The sequence below is a fragment of the Pinus tabuliformis genome, chromosome 4_1 (assembly GCF_031772625.1).
Source record: "Pinus tabuliformis cultivar Carrire ecotype Pingquan chromosome 4_1, CPIR1, whole genome shotgun sequence".
Taxonomy (NCBI): Eukaryota; Viridiplantae; Streptophyta; class Pinopsida; order Pinales; family Pinaceae; genus Pinus; species Pinus tabuliformis.
This window is the reverse complement of record NC_142303.1, coordinates 197,812,266-197,823,794: the sequence shown is the minus strand read 5'-3', so window position 1 is coordinate 197,823,794 and position 11,529 is coordinate 197,812,266.

Here is an 11,529-nt window from a genome sequence, read left to right as displayed (position 1 = left end):
AGGATATTATAAAAGATTCATTAAAGATTTCAGTAAGCTAGTCTCGCCATTGTTTGGCCTCTTAGGGAAAGATGTTGAGTTTAAATGGACTAACGATTGTCAAGGGGCTCTGGATGAGTTGAAAGATAAGCTGGTGTCCGCCCCGATCTTGAGAGGTCCAAACTGGGCCCTACCTTTCCACATCCATACAGATGCCTCGAACAGAGCCATAGGGGCAGCCTTAAGACAAGTTGAGGAGAAACTACCATATGCCATATACTTTGTCAGCAAAAACCTGTCCAAGGAAAAGATGAACTATACTATAACCGGAAAAGAGTTCCTGGCTGTAGTCCATTCCCTAAACAAGTTCAGACACTACATCACTGGTTATCAAACATTCGTACACACTGACCATGCTGTGATTAGATATTTAATGAATAAGCTTGATGTAAATGCTCGTATCATTAGATGGTTACTTTTGTTGCAGCAATTTGATTTGACCATTGTGGGCAAGCCAGGAAAGGAAAATGTTGTTGCTAACTTTCTGTCTAGATTGGATTTGCCTGTAGGTGAAGAAGGGACAGTGGATGACTAGATGCCAGATGAACACCTGTTTGCTATTTCAGTACTCTCTCCATGGTTTGCTGATATAGCAAATTACTTGGTCTCAGTACAGTTCCCTCCACACCTATCCTCAAGAGGGAAGAGCAAAATTGTGAGGAAAAGTGCCCCATTCACTTAGATCGGGGGCAACCTGTTTAAACTTGGCCCAGAGCAGATCTTGAGGCGTTGTGTTAGGGAGGAGGAAGTTTTTTACATCCTCCTGACCTGTCACGATGGGCCCTGTGGAGATCACTTTGCAGTGAAAAGGATTGCCTTCAAAATTCTACAGGCAGGCTACTATTGGCCCACTCTTCATCAAGATGTCAGAAGATACATCAGCCAATGTGACCGATGTCAAAGGATGGGGAAACCGACTCCAAGGGATGAAATTCCCCTCCAACCTCAAGTGACCTTCGAGCCATTTGAGAAGTGGGGCATGGATTTTGTGGGTCCTATCAACCCTCCTTCAAAGAAAAGGTCTTACATCATAGTTTGCACAGACTACCTGACAAAGTGGGCAGAAACCAAAGCAATCAAGGAAGCGACAGAAGGAAAAGTCGCTGAGTTCTTAAGGGAAAATATCTTCTACAAATTTGGCTACCCAAGAGAGCTGGTCACTGATCAAGGAAGTTAGTTCACCTCTAACCTGATTGAACACCTGCTTGCTCATCACAAGATCAAGCACAGAACTTCCACCCCTTATCATCTGCAAGCTAATGGGCAGGTGGAAGTTACTAATAGATCGTTGGAAGAGATTTTGACTAAAGTGGTGAGCAGCAGCAAGAAGGATTCGGCAGATCGCTTGGTTGAGGCCACCTGGGCCTACAACACCACTTGGAAAACTACAGCAGGTTTCACACCTTATGAGCTAGTCTACGGGAAGAAGGCTCTGCTGTCCATAGAATTTGATTACAACACATTGAGGATGGCAGCTCAGCTGGACCTAGATCCGACCCATGCACAACGGGAAAGATTACTACAGCTGAATGGATTAGATGAACAGAGAATGCAAGCCCTACTCCACTCAGAAGTAATTCAACTCCAGGGGAAGATATGGCATGATCGGCACCTTAACGAAAAGCAATTCCAGCCAGGAGATTGGGCGCTGCAATATGACTCAAGATACAAGGATTTCAAAGGGAAACTGAGGACAAGGTGGTTAGGACCATATATAGTGGAGAAATGCAAAGACAATGGTTCAGTCCTCATCAAGACCATTGATGAAGAAGCCATCCCCATGCTCGTCAATGGGCATCGATTGAAAATCTACAGGAAACCCCTTTCGAGGTAGGAGTTCATTGAAACTTTGGACAAATCAGTGTTGGTAATGGATCAGGGCCCTGTGTCTACTCCACCCACACCTTGATCATTAAAAAAAAAAAAAAGAGAGAAGATAAAAAACAGAGACATGAAATAAAAATATCCCTGGGTGAAAACTTCTTAGAAGCACCCAGGGCAGACAGTGAGGGTGAAAACCTCATGGAGGTGCCCCAGCTATCTCTCAAAAAGAAAAAAAACAGGCCTAATCTCTGTGGAATAATTGCAGGTTAGGAAGGTCGCGCAAAACAAAGACAGAGGTCCACACCAGGCTACAGGACACCCTCACAGACACTTCCTCCATGACCACTCGCCTCTCCTAGGATTTGATCACATTTGGGGGCAGATTTCACCTTCTACAGGATGTTCTGCCTATTCTACAGGCAGTTTATGTCTTCTACAGGAAACATCCTGTAGAACCTTCTGGTAAGCCAAAATCGATCTGGGAGGGGAATCTGAAGGTTGGAATCTGTTTGTTAGGCCTACAGACACCCCTATTTCCACCCATCACCATATGGCACCCTGTTCCATCTCTTTACACCTCCGTCACCCACCTGGTTATGTGTTCCTGCACAGTCATACAAGAAGCCATGTTTTCCTCAGATTGACAGCAAGAATTTTTAATGACAAGTCAAGTAACAAAGTCTCACTCACCCTGCCAGTACAAACTCCATCTAGATCCATCGTCCGCAATATAGCCTTGCTCATTTAGCCTGCATCCCAAGAGGAGAAGCAGCTACAGGACATCCTACAGGAATCCTGTAGCAGTTGATCCCTCTGGAAGACATACTCTGGAGGCAGGGACAGTCGAGATCAACAAAGGGAACGTGCAAAAGGCTCCTCTTGGACGTGAAAACATCCTCGGCAACCGAAACCCAGCAGAACCTGTGCATGCAGCGTTGATAACTGAAGGATCGGGTTCCAAAACCCGTGCATACAGCATCAACAAATTAAGGAATGGGTTCTAACACCGGTGCACGAGGTAGCAGCAAGCGAAGCAGTGGTTCCAAGACCCGAAGTATTCATAACGCATCCACGGCCGCGCAGGTAAGTGTCTAACCTCATTCGTCACGCATAAACTATATTTCAAAAACTGCATGATTGTGAAAATGGTTCGGATTGGACGGGATCGGTGGCTAGTCAACTAGCCACCTTTAGCCAGTTACAAAGCTTCGTGGGATCTGAACAAGCTCAGTTACGTTCAAATTTGCAGCCGAGACGTGCAGCCAACACGTGTGGAGTGTCCAGTCGGGGAAAATCAGCGGGACTAGTAGTGGTGGCGGCGGTTAATGGCAGAGGGGAGGTGATGGCGGTCAGAGACAAGTAGAAAAATGATGGTCGTGACGTTGGATCAACGGTTTGGTCCGGGCACCTCATCCCCTCACCACGAATTGCGCCACATTTAAAAGATACTCGGTTGAAGACTCTCACCACCCGCTGTTCATTTGCACTTGCAACGTCCTCGGTCGAAGTACCCGTCCTCTGCTTCTGAAATCTGCTAACCCGTTGTCCTCCACCGAGTTTTTCGGCCTGTTCAAAAAAATCTCCCGCGTACCGAGCTCGTTCAGAGGCGCAATGACATCCTACAGAAGCTGGCAAGAGTTCTACAGGAAGCAGCTCTATAAGAAGTCCGGCACAGCTTTCCGGAGCAGAGAAGCCTGGACTTTTCTTCGACGAATTTGGAGTTCTAAGAGAGGTAGGCTCGAAAACACTCTTCCATGCATGGTTTGTTTCGAAAAGGTGGTGAATTGAGTTGTTTCAAATTGAGGAGACTGGGAAAAATCCACTTGTGAGTCGAAAATAGCAGATTGCCTATGTGTTGAACAATATTCCTCAGTTTTTCTGCATCGAAATTCTTCTCCACATTTCCTGTTGCTAAAATTCTCTTATAAGGAAGGCATATGTAGCTGTGAGAGCCAGCCTGTGGATGAAAATTTTGAAATTTGCATGTCTGAATGTGTCCAGAGAAGAAAACTTGGTCTCTGTCCTCTGTCTGTAGAAGCAAAAACTCTTCCTTTCATAACCAGATAGCTAAGAGCTGAGTCACAGCAGGCTTGAAACCAGGGAATTGTTGCTCATTAATATTAAACAGCCGAAGAATTCTTCCTTGAGTCCAGGGGAAAACCATAAACAACATCTCCTTTTTTGACCAAAGCATAAAAAAAAGGGAGAACTCTCACCATGCCAGGAGGGTTTATCAAGAAAGAACCTTCGGATCCCAGCAAGCTCCGTGAGCATCCAGAGGTGGTAGACCTCTTCACCCGTGCCAATTGGATGACCTTTTGTGACAAAATTCAGGGTCATGACGATGAAATAACGGAGGAATTCTTAATGTCCCTAAAACCTGAATCAAAGACACAGGCCACAGTGAATTTTAGGGGTTTGACCCTAGAAGTTACCCCTGAGCTCATCAGTTGTGTTACTAGCCTCCCATTAGGGCTCCCTTGGAGCAAAGAAGAAAGGTCATTGGGCTAGGCAGCCAAGAAAGCATTCTTCTTGCCTGAAGAACATCCTGTAGAAGACAAAAACGGGGTTCGGAGAACCAAATTACCTCCTCTTTGGAGTGAAGTTAGCTTCCAAATCATGAAATACATTACCTGTGAAGGGAGGTTCAGCATTGTCTACGGCTATCATTTTAGGTTGCCGAATGAACTAAGACATGGAATGGATTTACCTCCAGAAGAGAAGCTGAGCATCCCCTATTTTCTTCTACAGTCATTAAGTGAATGTGGCACAAAATTGAAATAAGGGACACTGAATCAGTTAGCCCATCATGGGCTTATCAAACTTTTAGTGGAAGATGCCCTCCATGCCTACATTGTTCCCCTCTCTTGTGAAATTTTCCAAAACATGACCAAAAATGACGATATTAGAATTATCGCCGAGGAGCTCACCTCATCCAGCAGTGAAGAAGGGGAACACACTGAAGTAGGAGAGAAAACTAGTGGTAAAGAAACATAGGATAAACAAGCACCAGCAGGACAAAAAGAGAAAGAGGGGGAGGGCCAAATTGTTGAGCGTAAAACAGAGCAAGGAACAGCAGCACAGACACCAAGGGAAAAGAGACTGCAAAGGAGAGTAGAGAAGGCATAAACATCCCAAGTAAAGGCTGGCACAGCCACAACAGTCACACCAAAACAAAAGGCAAAAACAGATCCTAAAATGACCTCAATACAGGCAGAAACAGTTGACGCAGAAGCTTCTATAGGAAGCATGGAAACAGAACAGCCAAGAGGGAAATCACCGGAAATATTGGCAAGGGAGGCAGCAGCTGTGCTAGCTGCCTTAAAAACACCTCCAAAACAAAAAGGGAAGTGAAAAAGGCAAACCTCCATGTACTTTAGAGCAAGAAGGAGCACTCAGATCAAAGTAGGCAAACCCCAGCCGCAGTCAAAGGAGCCAATTATTATTAAGGACACAACCCCTAAGCCAAAGGAAGGGTCTCCCTCAAAGATTTCCGTCACCTATGAGCGGGGAAGCCCAAAAACTTCCACCTGGAGAGAAAGACTGAAGACAATGGACACAAAGACAGTTCTACAGGAAGCTGAGAAAGCTCTACAGGAAACTCGGGCTAAGCTAAAAGAGACCGAGAAGTTGGAGGAAAAGGCGACCAAACAACCACAGGAAGAAGAAAGGACAGAGGAAATATTGGAACCAAGTCCTCAGCCCAGTTTGGGCACATACTATAACTTGTTAGAAGCTGGGAAAATAATTCCCCAAAAATTTGCAGTGCCACTATTTTTTGCACTGGAGGAAGAAAGGATTAGGACTCATACTTGGATGAGGATCGCCAAGTCCAAGGGTGTGGCAGACATAGGCCCCCTAGAAGAACAACTCAGAGAGTCAAGGAAAGAATTGGCCATGGTAAAGCATGTGGAAAGATAAGGGAATACCACTCTCCAACCAGGATGAGGGAGGCCTTGGCAAGGGTACCCCTCTATAAACAATCAATGCAAAATCTGCAGGCCAATTGGATCGGCCTAAAGTTCAGTGCTCCCTTGCTTTTGGGATTGCTGGAAGGAGTTAAGGAAGAAGAGGAAAACAGGCAGTGGGAGGAAGTGGAAAGAAAAGCAGGATTTCATGACCGGGAAGAAGACATCACCTTGGAGTCCTGGGATGTGAGAGAGGCAGTCAAAGCTATCAAGGATGATGTGCTAGACTAGTTGCTCAGAGGATGAGCAACCCATTTAGCAGGGGGGTGATGATGAGCCCCAAAAATGGGTAACTTATTGGGCTCATTTTGCCTATTGTTCTTCATCAATTCACCATTTTCATAGTTTATGCGTGTTTTTTAGTATATTTATGTTAGTTGAACGAATGAGGGTAGTCACTTGACCAAGAAGGCTAACATGTGGTTATTGCAGATTTTTGGACAAATTTTGGACTAAGGCCAAGCATTTATGAGCCAGATGAGAGCCAAGCATGAAGGAACAAGGGTGAGGATTCGTAGGAAGGGTGTCTCCTGCACTAAATGGCCCCTTCCTCGAATTCTCCACCCTCAGCTCAGAGTTCAACAGGCCACCGAAAAGCATTCCCAAAGGCAGCCGAGCAGTATTGTGTAAAGTGACTGATCACTGGCAGTTCAAGCAGCCAAGCCCCTCGAGTTAAGGAGGGCTGTTGGAGACCCTCGTAGTGCATAAATAGGAAGGCTTCCAGCCTTCGTAGGTTACTTTTTTGAACAGTTGTATTCTGCACTATAGTGCTGCTAGTTTCTCAGCTCATTTCGTAGCTTCTGTTGTACAACTTTCTTTGTGACATGGTTATTTTTTAATAATGGAAAGCAACTTCATTTGGCATCAGTTCTGAGCTTTTCTTAGGAACCTGCAGCTCTTGGGGTTCTGCCCAACCCAAGTGCCAAGGCCTCCTTTCGTGTACTGTTATATGTTTTTAATGTTTTTGCAAAATAATTTCTGTTAAGTAAATTACAGACTTGCTTGGTTACCTAGATCATTGTTGATGATTAGAAAGGCTTTTCATGTTTAGATTTATTTGATAGGTTAATAACAGAGAAGATCTTGAGAAAAAGGCCATCAAGCACCCCTGATCTCACCTCTCCCTCTGTGGAACCATGAGTTGAGACCAAGGTGTCCTTACTGCCCCCAAAAACACTGTTTTTGCTTCATCATGCAATTATTAGTGTTAAATTCTCATTTGCAGAAGTTGATACCAGTTGCAGTTACATGTTCAGGTTCATGATTGCTTAGTTTGCATAGCTATTTCACATGACTTCGCTGCAATAAACTTCTGTTCATTTTCTTTCCTGATGTTTAGGTCAGATTAGGTTAAATTAGTTAGGTCTTTGGTTTTTCCGAGTCTTTGTTTGAATAGTTTGGAAAATAACTTGCAGAGCACCTGTAATACCTCTTCGCCTACCCCTACTCCCTCAATATCGCCTGCTCCATCCTCCAACTCTGATTCTTGCCTCGCATTTGCCACGTTCCCTCACGTTGACCTAATTTCCATATTTTTGTGCAACATTGCTCTAACACTCCTTGAACAAATCCAGCCATCCTCACCACTCACCCACTTCATTCGCCAAGTCCTAGACCTCCTCACACCCTCATCTCACCTCCATACCCACTTCTCCACCTTTTTCCACCATCAGCCCTTCAAAACTCCCTTTCGGAACATCCTGTAGAAACATCCTGTAGAAGCCACAAAACATCCTGTAGAACCCCTGTAGACTTCCTGTAGAAGCTCACGAAAGTGGTTTCTTGAGATCCGAGCACTGTGAAACTCTCTGGAAGGGTGCTAGGGACCCCTTAGGCCCTCTTCTAACCTTCCCAACCTCCTACAAGCGCCTACTCCATTTCCTTTCACCATTCAACCTCTGCACAGTCAAAAACAGTTAAAGCACGTGCAAAATAATTCTGACAAATTTCTCAAAAATGCAAAAAAGACGTTTTCTTCATATTTCTCTTCAGAAGTAGCTTAGTCAGATACATTTTACCTTTTTTGAAGTCAATGGCATCCATTTCTGTAGCTCTCATTCTTTTACTTGCACGAGTAGGGTTAGTCGGTATAACTAGGGTTTGCTAGGGTTTGCGTTCCTTTCTAGCTTTCAACTTCTTTCTGCAAGTAGATTAGTCTCTGGTTGAGTTAGTTTTCATCCATCACGGTTAAAAGCTTCTTCTGAGAGCTCATAGAAGTTGGCTTAAGCTCCTAGCGGACTTATGCCAGTTGATCAAGTGACAACCTGCGGCAAGAGCTAGTACTTGTGCATATAGCACCGTCGCTTCCAAGTTTGTTACGAACTACCGGGTTGATAAAAGTAAAGAAGGGAGTCCCAGGAGTTGCAGCATTATTGCTGCAAAACTGGAGGCCACCATTATTTTTGGCGTCATTGCCAGGGAAGCGTCAGAGTATTTGTGATTGCTGCTTTTCTTCTATTTTCTACTACAACCTTCTGCTAAGTAGTTTATTTCATTTCCATTCTGCAATTTCATTCCTACAAAAGTAGATTAGACATTTCCTGCTTTCATAGATTAGCATTTCAATTCCGCAATTTCAATTGTGCAAGCGTAGACTAGCATTTCAATTCCGCAATTTCATTTCAGCAAAATAGATTAGTCCTTTCCTGCTTTCATTTCAATTCCGCATTTTCATTTCAACAAGATAGATTTTAGCTAGTTGCAATTCAATCTCTTTCAGTTTTGCAGGTACAAGCAGAAAAAAGCACAAAAGCAAACAAAAATATTCCATTTTCATGCCTTGTAGGAACAGAAACAATACCGGAAAATTCCTACACAACACCCCCACCACATCACTGAGTCACCCTTCTCTCTTCTTTGGTGGCAGTGATCCAGAAGAACCTATAGGTGAACCTCCTGAGATATACGAAGATCCCATAATAGAAGAAGAGCAAGAAAACATTTCTTTTGAGACCATGGCTGAAAACAGAAACGGTAGAGAAGATGAAGAGAGAATAGAAGGTGCCTTTCCCATCCGAGAGACCAACAGGGACATGAAGATGAAAAACATAAGTCCCTCAGCCTTAACTCATTTCCATGGATTGGCCACGAAAGACCCTGATACCTTCCTGTTTGAGTTTTTTGTCCTTTGTCGAACTTATGACTATGCAGAAGACGAGCAAAAGTTGAAACTCTTTCCCTCTACCCTCAAGGATATAGCACTACGTTGGTTCATGGGGCTACCTGGAAACAGTATCACAACTTGGGCTCAGATGCAGCAAGCCTTTAACAACAAATATCGGGACTATTGTAGGTCAAAGGAAACAAAGGGAGAGATCTTTCGGATGACCATGGGAAGTGATGAGTCTTTAGAAGACTACGAGGAAAGGTTCCAACTTAGCTATAAACGGGCCAGGTGCACGCTTGACCCTAAATCTCTGAAGCTGGTATTGCTCCGAGGAGTCCCCGAAGACCTTCTAGATACCCTCCATATGCTAGCTGGAGGAGACATTTACCAACTACCTTACGAGGACATAAAGACTGTGTTTAGAAACCACTCTAGGGTAGCCCGGAAACGAGGTAGGGGGAATTCACTCTCAGCTAGTACCACCTTCTCTAAGCATGAGTTTGCTAATCAGATGGAAGACCTCAAAAGTGAGATGAGACAGACCATTGCTATGCAACTGGATACCTTCCGAATCCAATAGAAGAAAGAGGAAGCTGAGAGGGCTTTGGCCATTTTTTGTCCTAGATGTACCAGGAAGCATCCTAAGAACGAGTGTCCATTGCACTCAGTGGAGGTATGTTTCGTTTGTGAGGAAGACCACCGCACGAACCAGTGCCCAACCTTACCTGGACTTAAAGCCATGTAACAAGGGGCTGAAGGGGCCACTGAGCCACTCTACTTCCTTAACCAAAGGCGGCCGCATGGGTCCAGACCTTACCAGCAGGGGACGCAAGGAACATCCCAAACTTATTACAACCCCAACCAATCCGTTCACATGCCTTCTTGTGGGGGCCCTGCTCATCCTGCCTGGTCCACACCTCCTCCTTGGTCTTATCCATCTCAATACCATACTCAACCTGCTGCTCATTCGTTTCACTCTCATGTCCAGCCACACCCTCAGTGGAATGCACCTCAACCAGGGTGGAGGCCCCAATACAACTCTCCTCCTGCTATTTTGCCTCCACCTCCTACTCAACCACAACCATTACCTCCTGCTCCTCCAAGACAACCCCAGATGCCTACTCAACTGAACCCGAACCCCAACAATAGACAGGCCCAGCAGGTATACACTAGAGAGACAACATGCCCTACCTATGCTATGGAGATTCAGGAGATCAACCTACGATCTGGAAAGGTCCTTCCAGATCGCTAGCCTCCTCCCCCGGAGGAAGAGGAAGAGAAACAGGAAAGTGAACCCAAAGCCATTCCACCCTTTCCTGAGAGACTAACAGTAGCCACACAACCAAACCTAGAGGAGACTGAACTTCTAGGAGAACTTAAACAGTTGTGTGTGAAAATCGCACTTCTCCAAGCCATAAAAAATGTACCAATCTACAACAAATTGATCAAGGAGAAGTGTTTTAGGCACCCAGGCAGGCGCAAGAGAGATGCCCCAACTATCAATGTCATAGCTCAACTGTCCGATCTGATGTTGGGGCAAGTAATCTGTCCAAAATATTTGGACCCTGGGAGTCTTGTAGTTGATGTCCACATCAATGGCACCTTAATCCCCAACACCTTGATTGGTCTAGGGGTTGCCATTAATGTGACGACCAGGGACACTATGCTTAAACTTAACCTTCAGAGTTCCTTAAGAAGGACTTCAACAGTACTGCAGTTGGCAGACCGCTCCACCGTGACTCCCGAACGGATTGTGGAGGACGTCCTGGTCTCTGTTGATTCTTGGGAGTACCCTGCGGACTTCTTGGTCCTTCAACCAAAGGCAAAACCCACTGGAAACCCCCTCATTTTGGAAAGGCCTTGGTTAGCTACTCCGGATGCTTACATCAGTTGTCGAGCTGGAAGCATGACCATCAAGAATGGGCCTATGTCCAAATAGCTAGTCCTATACCCTCCTGCCCAACCTCTGCTAGAACACGACTTACCGCTCTGGTTGGAGGAGGAAGATGAGGGTGAAATCTACTCTGCACCATTGTGCACAGTAGAAGCCACCAGGGAAGGTCCTCTGACCGAGGATGACTTGATCGAGAATTTGATTCAAAATCCACCTCCCAGTGCACTGTCATTAGAGGAGTTAGTGGAAGTTACCCAAGCCAGCGCTTTAGTGGACCTCTGTGTGGCCGATCCGACCTCACCCATAGTTAAAAATGTGGAATTTGGCCCTGAAAGAACCTTAAAGATCAGCTCATCCCTATCTTCCTCTCAGGAGAAGGAGCTCTGTAGCTTATTGAGCCACCATTTGGATGCTTTCACCTGGAGCTGTAAGGAAATGAAAGGAGTCCATCTGTCAGTCTGTACCCATCACATTTACATTAAAGAGGATTGTAAACCAGGCAACCTCAGAGGAGAATGAATCCAGCCCTTAAGGACATCGTTAAAGAAGAATTGCAAAAGTTGTTGGATGCAGGATTCATCTACCCCATCTCGAACAGCGAATGGGTTTCTCCTCTGGTGCTTGTACCCAAGAAAAATGGGAAGTGGAGAATCTGTGTAGATTATCGAGAACTTAACAAAGCCACCAAAAAGGACCAT